General features: G+C 42.6%; 2 non-coding genes across 2 annotated transcripts; both read right to left on the reverse strand.

Annotated features, from left to right (window-relative positions):
* Nucleotides 1-2,675: 2,675 nt before the first annotated feature.
* Nucleotides 2,676-2,749, reverse strand: TRNAN-GUU. Its single transcript has one exon. It is a non-coding gene; the product is annotated as a tRNA-Asn (tRNA).
* A 3,693-nt stretch (nucleotides 2,750-6,442) lies between these two features.
* TRNAH-GUG lies at nucleotides 6,443-6,514 on the reverse strand. The gene has a single exon. It is a non-coding gene; the product is annotated as a tRNA-His (tRNA).
* Nucleotides 6,515-10,446: the final 3,932 nt, after the last annotated feature.

Genomic DNA, 10,446 nt, shown 5'->3' on the forward strand with positions numbered 1-10,446 from the left:
CAGTTCTTCTGTGCATTCTTGCCACCTCTTCTTAATATCTTCTGCTTCTGTTAGGTCCATACTATTTCTGTCCTTTATTGAGCCCATCTTTGCATGAAATGTTCTCTTGGTATCTCTCATTTTCTTGAAGATATCTCTAGTCTTTCCCATTCTATTGTTTTCCTCTATTTCTTTGCACTGATCACTGAGGAAGGCTTTCTTATCTCTCCTTGCTATCCTTTGGAACTCTGCATTCAAATGGGTATATAGTTCCTTTTCTCCTTTGCTTTTTGCTTCTCTTCTTTTCACAGCTATTTGTAAGGCCTCCTCAGACAGCCATTTTGCTTTTTTGTATTTGGAGTGACAAAAATCAGATTTACCCTCCTGCTTGAAACCTCACCCTCCCTTTCTTGCCTGCCCCCACAGGAAAAAAAGGAAAATATATAATGCCAGTTTCTAGACACAGGAAACTGGGCAAAAGAGGACAGCTGAGAATCACCTGAGAATGAGAAACAAGGCGAGTCCTGCCACTGGCCCACGTGACCGCTTTCAGAGCATGTCCAGGTTGGGCATGAGAAGGGCAATCTGAGACCAGCTCTTTGGATTGTCGAGAAGAAGCTGAGTTTTGGTGGAGAGCAAGGCAGCTAGGGTTCAGAGAGCAAAGGTCCAGTGATGAAAGAGAAAAAGATATCCAGGGATACTAAACAGTCTCCCTGAGGTACTAAACAGAGTTCTGATAAGAGCACACTTGTGGAGAATTACCTGAGACCAAGAAAAGAAATTTTGGATCAGATCATGGAACAGTGCCTGGTGTTCACATGGGACAGGCAATTGTTCTCACTGCCACCAGCCAGACTAGACGATTTTATAACTCATGAGCCTTAGGGTAAGAACACAGCTCTAGAATAATCAGCCCTACACTGACCTTCTGAAAAAAATCATAAAGCAAGATCCAAAGAGATCAAACTGTTTACAAGTCACTTAACTGTACTAACTGTACCCCAATACAAAACTCAAAATAATTCATAGGTATATCAAAGTAGCTAGTATCCAGAAAGGAAATTTTGATAATGTCCAGCATCCAAACAACAACAACAAATGTCAGGCATGCAAAGAGGCATAAAAATATGATGCAAAAGGAAGAATATAGTCACTCAGTCAAAAATGACCAGAACTGACATGATGAAAAAGTCAGTAGAGAGAACTTTAAACAGTTACCATGACTATGTTGCATATGTCCAAAGAGTTCATTAGAAATGTGGAACATACAAAAATGGCAAAAAGCAAACTTTGGAGATAAAAACAATAACATCTGTGAATCAACAACAAATTAGACATTGCAAGAAAAAAAATTAAGGAATACAAAGCCTTGAACCACTGAAACTATTCAAAATGAAATGGCAATAATTTTTTTAACTGAACATATTAATAGCATCACTGAATGGTAGAGCAACTTTAAAAGGCCTAACACAAGAGAGTATTTGGAGTCTCAAAAAATACCAGAAGAAATTTTTTGAAGGAAAAAACTTTGAAGAAACCCAAGAGGACATACTCCAATCATAATGAAAATTATAAACCCACCATCTAAGGAGCCAGATGAACTGTGAGCACAAGGAACAGGAAGAAAACTGTGCCTAGTCACAGAGTAATTAAACTGCTCCAATCCATTATAAAAGAAAAAAAGATGTCCAATGAGCCAGAAAGAAAATACACAGTACATTCAGAAAGCAAAAGTAAAAATTATGTCAGATTTCTCATCAATAACAGTGGAAGTGAGAAGACAGAGAAGCAACATTTTTAAAGGACTGAGAGTGAAAAAGGGTGGAATCTTATGCCCCCTTCCCAAATCTATTTGAAAATAGAAGTTGAATGATGACATTTATAGACATACCCATGCTTAAAGACTTTGTCACCAGAACAGCCGCACAGCAAGAGAAGTTAAAGGAGCCCTCCAAGAAGAAGGGAACTCACGTGAACTGGAATTACTGATGGACACAAAGGAAATGAAGGAAAAGAGACATGGTCTATGCATGGGAAACATATGATTTTTTATCAATTAAATCTCTTTAAAAACATGGGGAATTTTTTTTTAAGTAGTAACCTTGGATTTGGGATTCAAAACATATGCCAAGTAAAATACAGGACAACATAAGCATAAGGGCAGGCAGGGGAGAAATGTGAGGAAGTGTGCCATCCCTTGAAGGCAGGCTGTGCTAAGTTACAGATGTATGTATGCTATAATGCCCAAAGCAGTTGCTGAAATAACAAAATATTTACACCCAATAAGTCAACAAAGGCAAGAAAAAGGAATTATATACAAACCATGTAAAGGCTATGACAGAGCAATTACTCTCCCAGGAGTCTACCCTGTAGCCATGTGTGCAAGAATGATGACTGTCATAGGAAAAGCATAGAACCAAATTAATTACAAAAGTATATGGAAAGGGATAAATAAAGGCTACTACAAACAGTGAAAGAAATTTCATTGGTGAAAGGAGTTTACAGGGTAAAGATAATGAGCCTGCTGTTTCCTGAATTCCAGGACTCCCACTGACCTGCTTTCCTCCAGAGACCCTTTCTGAGGATCAGTGACTATCTGGATATAGGTTCTCGTGTTTGTGTATACGAGCTTGGGGACGACGTGCGGACTAGAAATTATCAATCATACATCACTTACACTCCAAAAGGCAGAGACACGTCTCTGGGTGGGCTTGAACCACCAACCTTTCGGTTAACAGCCGAACGCGCTAACCGATTGCGCCACAGAGACTCGACACTCGCTCAGCTTTGGTCTCAACAGAGTGACTAATACTCAATCACTCACTCATCCCCGCAGAAAGCAAGCAGAGCTACAAAGGTAGGGGAAGCCACCTGCCTTTCGGGGGAGAGCAGCGCGGTCTCCAAGCCTCGGGCCATCGGAGAGACGGAGTCCACTCAGTGTTCGTTCCCTTTGGAAAGCCGGGCGTCGGGCGACTCCGAAGGCAGGAGTGCAACCGAGAGTCCCTGCCACGTCTTACTCCACACCCGCCTCAGGTGCCAGCGCCCGGATGCCAGGCCTGAGCCGAGGGGGGCCCGAGGGAAGCTGAACCCGCGGTGGACTCAGTAACGGCTCCCGGTTTGCTCCACCTTCATCCGGCCATCTGCACCTTTGGGCAGCGGTTTAGTAGGTGTGGTCCGTGTGGCTTAACGGGAAAGAGATCACATACAAAGAGGAAATGTGAAAAGGAGTCAGAGCAAGCAAAGATATGGATGAAACCTGCCAGCAGACCTTCCAGGAAGTCCGTGAAGAGGCTTGGGCCAGATCCTCAGAAAGAAAAATTGCTTTTTTTAAGTAGCAAAATGGGGAGGAAGAATCGGAGAAGAGCATGAAAGAGAGAAAAGCACACGAACTTCTGTAAGTGTCCAGGAATGAAACAGTGTGGATTTATTTATGTGGAGATAGTTACCTGAAGTCATGCTGTGCATTGCGCTTGTATAGTGTATAGTGCTGTATTGTTGCTGCCACCTCAGTTCATATCCAGGCTGTATCAAGTTAGTGTCTATAACCTCTTTCCATTTGCTTTTTTTTTTTTAATTGGCATAGAGTTGATTTACAGTGTTGTTAGTTTCAGGTGTACAACAAAGTGATTCAGTTATACATACATTTTATTCAGATTCTCTTTCTGTATAGGTTTTTATTACAAAATATTTTATTTATTTATTTACAAAATATTGAGTTTAGGTCCCTCCCTGTGCTAGAGGTCCATATTGGTTATCTATCTGATACACAGTAGTGTATATATGTTAATCTGAAACTCCTAATTTATCCCTCATTCCACCCTTTTCCCTTTGGTAACCAGCAGCTTGTTTTCTACATCTGAGGCTCTATTTCTGTTTTGTATATAATTTCATTTGTATCATTTTTGTTTTTGTGTTTTAGTTTCCACATGCAAGTGATATCGTATTTGTCCATCTTACTTCACTCAATATGAGAATCTCCGGGTCATCCACATTACTCCAAATGGCATTATTTCATTCTTTTTTTTTTCTTTATGGTTGAGTAATATTCATTTTGCCTTTAATTCCAGCACGAGTTATTCTGCTTAGCAGTGGTTGGAGAGCAGTTTGCTGCTGGCCCTGCATCTGTATTCTGTGACGAGTAAATCCCACAGCACATAAGTGGGCTGGTCAAAGCAAAACCTAGGTCAACTGCTTGTCTCACTGTTGAGCAGAACATATTCCAAAGTGGAAACATTGCCTCTCAAGTAGCTTTGTCTGTAGCTTGCACTAACGAAATGATATGGTCAATGACTTTTTCTTCTGGAAAAGGTATTTCTAATATCAGTAGTTTTTTTTTTTTACACTAAAGGAGAATGAGTTTTCAATGTGTTTACAATAAAATGCAAACTAGTTGTCACAGTTTACAGCAGCTTGTCTCCACCCACCATCCACTGATTTTTATGGAAACAGTAAATCATTGAACTATACTGCACACCATGTAAAAAGCACACATCTTTAATTATAGGCCCAATTTGTGAACTTGGGCATATGTAATCACCACCCAGATGAAGTTATAGAAAACTGCTACCATCCTAGCAATGTCATTTGAAACCCTTTTCAGGCAATTCCTACACAAGATCACTTAATTACTAAATCTGAAGTCTATTGCAATCATGTACTGTTGCCTGCTTTTGAAACTCAAATGAATGAATGTACACTTTTTGTCACTGATTTTTGTTTCATGCAACATTTTGTTCATTAAACATATTCATACTGTTGTGTATATCACTTATTAATTTTGGTATTGTTGGGGTAATTTTGGTGGGGGTTTTGTGTTAATTGGTGTCCTTGATGAATATTCTTGGTGTTTTGATGAATATTCCATATCAATCTTTTTGTATACTTCTGCATTCATGGATGTACTGCAATTTTGGAATCATGGAGTAGGTACAAGATTAACTTTATCAGAAATTGCCAACAGTCTTCTAGAATGATTTCAAACAGACTACTACAGATGCAATTGCTCCACAACTGTCAGCATTTGATGTACGAATTCTTTTAAATACAATCATGCTGCAGGGTAGTGATATCTCCATGTAGTATTAAGGTTTATTTCCCTGATGAGAAAAAATGTCAAGAATATTTTCTTATAACTTTTTGTTATTAAAATATCCATCTTTGTGATCCAGTAAGACCTTGGCTTAGGCTTCCCAGGAAAAGGAAATCAGGTCCTGTTGGAGACAGAGACCCAAGCCTGGGGAGTTCCCAGGAATGGCTGCTTCAAATCCAATGACTGGCCCACCAAAAGCACTCACCCAACTTTTCAGGCCTTTGCCATTTCCACCCACTCTTCAGTAGAGTGAGGGTGGATTATATTTTTTAAATATTCTCTTTCAATCCATTCATTCACATTCATTTCCCTGAGTAATTTGAGTTTCCAGTTCATCTCACTACCACAAAGGGAAAACTGTTATTGTTGACATAAGCAGAAAGTATGTGTAAAAATCAATACCAGAATATCAATATGATGGTGATCCAGGTAAATGTCCTGACTCTCCAGCTGCTGTTGTTGTTTGGAATCCCTGTGGTCTCCATCTGGCAGTGGGCACATTTTCCCTTTTCCCTTGGACACTCACTTAGAAGACCTGTTAGGATAAATGTTATGTCCACTGTAGGGCAAGAGGTGAGTGAGGAAGAGGGGGTGGTGGATGGGGGGGTGGGAGTGTGAACCAAGCTTGCAGAGGGAGCAGTAGATGAGACAGCACAGTGGCTGTGTGTGTGTGTGGCTCTGGAAGAGTTGATGAAAGGCAGTCAGTCTGGTGGGTGAGAGAGTGTGCTTTGCCTGTGTGGGAAGGGGCAGGAGAATTGGGAGATCTTTGCTAGAATTACTTTGCAGACAGTGATTTGGTAAGGGTAGAAGGGCGGAGGGTGACCCTGAGTGAAAGACAGTGGCTCTAGGGGTACGTGCTTATAGTTAGCTGGCAGCAGAAATACCTGATCTTGAAGGGGCTTTCTCCAGGGCAAAAACTTGTCCATTGCTTTCATGTGGTGCTGAACTCCGTGATTTCCTTACTAGTGGGAAACTTGACTTCAGAATTTCTGCTTGATAATCCCTAGATAGTAAAATATGTATATTCATTTAGGTGAGTTTGAAAAAAGGACAAGCTTAATCTGTGGGGTGGCCATCAGAATAGCTTAGAGTAGCAGGGGATGAATAGGCATTACTTGGAAAATGTATCAAAGGGCTTCATCATATATCAAAGTGTATCTTCCATACTACGTTGATAAAAATTTTTCTGAATTTCGATCCTGGTGATGATTTCACATCAAATAGCTGTTCATTAATGATTTGTGCATTTTGTTCTGTGATTACACACCTTAATAATTTCCTTTTGGGATAGAATTGGCGGTCACATTTCAGAGAACCCAGTGTAGACCACTACGGCGAAAAGAAAAAAACAAGGAGATGCCAGGTGTAACCTAATGCCGTGACTCGGATTCGAACCGAGGTTGCTGCGGCCACAACGCAGAGTACTAACCACTATACGATCACGGCGCACCACAACCCAAGCGTTGACAATTGTCCTTAATCTATGTCATTTAACATAAAACGATTCCAATTACTGCACTAATTTATTCTTGAAAACTCTACTCAGGTGTTCGTATTTTCTCTTTCACTGGCTTCCGCTCTCTTCCTCTCATTTCTGATACATGATGAGAAAACAAAACAAAATCAAAAACCAATTCTCATCTCCCCAGATCCGGCACGTGCCGTCTGGGTAGTCTGACTGTCCTCGTCCCCACCTCGCCGGGTTCTTTCCCGGCTCTTGGCGTTTGTTCCTTGGACCGACCCTCCCCTCCCGCTGGTTCCAGCTCTCGCCTCACCGACCGCGGCCGAGCGGAGGGAGGGCAGCGCCAGAGGCTCAGACGGCCGGATGAAGGCGGAGCAAAGAACCGAAGAAATACTGGAGCCCAGCGAGCTGATCAGCTTCCTTCGACCCCTACCTATCCTCCCGTCTCAGGCCAGGCGTCTCAGGGCGCTGTTTCTGAGAGGGGAGGGGAGGGGAGCAAGGCGCGGCTGGGGCATTCGGCACCCAAGGGGATGAAAAGAAGGCCATTTATATTGAGCTTTGAGGCGTGATTATTTAGAGCCTTTGCCTGTTAACCGGAAAGTTGGTGGTTCTAAGCCGACCCAAGGATAACTTTCTCCTTTTATCTTTTAAGTAAGTACTCCAAGGCTTTGTGGTTCTTTCTACTCTGCTCTTCCTTTCCAAAAAAATGCCTCCTTCACTAACCTTCTGTCCCTCGTTTCTGGACCTAAACCAAGAGCAGGTTGCCCGGTCAGGGTCACTGGGAGTCCAAAATATCCTGAAAGAGTGCAACTAGCAACTTTATCTCTTTATGTTTCTCCTTTTCGGTGCACGTTATAAACCCTACAATCTTCCGTTATTTTTAAAAATCTGTCCCATATTTCTAAGAGATTTAAATTTAAATCTTATATATTTCCTTCATCCCTTTGTGTAAATCCAGATTTCCAGCTGGTGTCAGTGTTGTACTTCCTGGAGGACTCCTTTAACATTTCTTGTAATATAGCTGATGAAGTGTTTAAGCATTTTAATGTCTCAGTTCAATTCAGTCTCTGTCTTCTCTGGTTCTTTGCAACCCCATGGATTGCAGCATGCCAGGCTTCCCTGTCCATCCCCAACTCCCGGAGTTTGCTCAAACTCATGTCCATCGATCCTACCATGTCATGCCATCCTACCATCTCATCCTCTGTCGTCCCCTTCTCCTCCTGCCTTCAGTCTTTCCCAGTATCAGGGTCTTTTCCAGTCAGTCAGTTCTTCTCATCAGGTGGCCAAAATATTGAAGCTTCAGCTTTAGCATCAGTTCTTCCAATGAATATTCAGCACTGATTTCCCTTAGGATTGACTGGTTTGATTTCCTTGCAGTCCAAGGGACTCTCAAGAGTCTTCTCCAACACCACAGTTTAAAAGCATCGATTCTTCAGTGCTCAGCTTTCTTTATAGTCCAACTCTCACACCCATACATGACTACTGGAAAAAACATAGCCTTGACTAGACAGACCTTTGTTGGCAAAGTAATGTCTCCACTTTGTAATATGCTGCCTAAGTTTGTCATAGCTTTTCTTCCAAGGAGCATGTGTCTTAATTTCATGGCTGCAGTCACCATCTGCAGTGATTTTGGAGCACAAGAAAATACAACCTGTCACTGTTTAGATTGTTTCCCCATCTATTTGCCATGAAGTGATGGGACCAGATGCCATGATCTTAATTTTTTGAATGTTGAGTTGTAGGCCAGCTTTTTCACTCTCGTCTTTCACTTTCCTCAAGATGCTCTTTAGTTCCTCTTCACTTTCTGCCATAAGGGTGGTGTCATCTACATATCTGAGGTTATTGATATTTCTCCCCTGCAGTCTTGATTCCAGCTTATGCTTAATCCAGCCCGGCATTTCACATGATATACTCTGCATAGAAGTTAAATAAGCAGGGTGACAATATACAGCCTTGATGTACTCCTTTCCCAATTTGGAACCAGTCCATTGTTCCATGTCCAGTTCTAACAGTTGCTTCTTGACATGCATAAAGGTTTCTCAGGAGGCAGGTAAGGTGGTATGGTATTCCCATCTGTTTAAGAATTTTCCACAGTTTGCTGTGATCCACACAGTCAAAGGCTTCCTTTGACTAAAAAGTCTTGGTCAATGAAGCAGAAGTAGATGTTTTTCTGGAATTCTCTTGCTTTTTCTATGATCCAAAAGATGTTGGCAATTTGATCTCTGGTTCCTCTGCCTTTTCTAAAGCCAGCTTGAACATCTAGAAGTTCTCTGTTCACATACTGTTGAAGTCTAGCTTGGAGAATTTTGAACATTACTTTGCTAGCATGAGAAATTAGTGCAGTTGTGCAGTGGTTTGAGCATTCTTTGGCATAGCCTTTCTTTGGGACTGGAATGAAAACTGACCTTTTCTAGTCCAGTGGCCACTGCTGAATTTTCCAGATTTGCTGGCATATTGAGTGCAGCACATTCACAGCATCATCTTTCAGGATTTGAAATAGCTCAGCTGGAATTCCATCACCTCCACTAACTTTGTTTGTAGTGATGCTTCCTAAGGTTCACCTGTCTGGCTCCAGGTGAGTGATCACACCATCATGGCTATTGGGTCATTAAGATCTTTTTTGTATAGTTTTTCTGTGCATTCTTGCCACCTCTTTACTGTTTTTGTCCTTTATTGTGCCCATATTTGCATAAAATATTCCTTTGGTATCTCTAATTTTCTTGAGGTCTCTAGTCTTTCCCATTCTATTGTTTTCCTCTTTGTTTGCATTAATCATGGAGGAAAGCTTTCTTATCTCTCCTTGCTATTCTTTGAAATCTCACCTCCAACAGCCAGCCCCAGGTCTAGGGCCCTGAGGTCCAGACTCAGTGACACTTAGGAACTCAGTGCAGAAACTCTTCTGCATTGGATCTTGATGCAAAATACAATTCTGATCTGAGTAGGAAGAGGAAGTCTCCTGTGAGTACAGATGCAGAGTTTTCCTTGACCGGGAATCAAACTCAGGCCACAGAGTGGTGGACACCAAATCCTAGCCAGTAGACCACCAGAGAGCTGTACACAAAAGATGACTTAGAGCCTCCAAGTGAAAATTGAGAGTGTAAAAGATGAAACCAGAGGTGCAGAGAACAGGAAATTGCCCAGCAGACCAGAGCTCTGTGCAGCTGTGCAAGGCTCCCAGCCCTTGACCTGCTTGCTCATTGCCCTTCAAATCCCCTTTCCTGGGGGACACTTCTGTTTCTGAGACCAGGTCCCAAAGTATCTACTGAGTCCCTCCTGGTCTAGCTCTAGGGCTGTGTGCTGCCTTGCTGCTCTCTTTGTGAACCTCCATTTTCCCTCGACTCAGGCATTGATTTCGCTTTCAAGGGGTGATGAGCAGATCCGTCTACCTCCAGATCTCTGACCTGGCCTCGGGACCTCTGATGACCGCACGGGTACCAGTTCCTTTCCCTCCGTGACCGTCTCAGTTCGCGGAGCCTTAAATTCTTCATTTCCGTGACTTTGGCTGGAGCCCACGGTGAGACCTGGGTCCGATCTCTTTTCTTCTACCAGGAAAATAAGACTGCTCCTCAAGTGTGCTGTGGTGGAAAAAGCAAGTGAGCTTTACGGGAATGAGCTCCTTGGTTTTCAGTGACAATCTGTGAACATGTGAAAGATCCAGTAGCCCGACAAGGAGCCGGAGGGGTTTCCGGACGTAAAGGTGACCCGAAGTCAGCCTTGTCCTTCCACCCTGGGATGAACTGGGCCTGGACTCTGCAGAAACTCGGAGCAGAGAAAGGAGGGCTGCTTTCTTGTGCTGAGTAGACTTTCAGGTGGTCACCAACTCCTCCTACAGCTACGTCAGCTGCCTCACCCCGTGCCTTTCGCGCCTTTTCCTTTTGCCAATGAGAATGCAAATCACAGGGGGAAAAAAGAGACC

Source organism: Bison bison, unplaced genomic scaffold (assembly GCF_000754665.1).
Source record: "Bison bison bison isolate TAMUID 2011002044 unplaced genomic scaffold, Bison_UMD1.0 scf7180017859102, whole genome shotgun sequence".
Classification (NCBI taxonomy): Eukaryota; Metazoa; Chordata; class Mammalia; order Artiodactyla; family Bovidae; genus Bison; species Bison bison.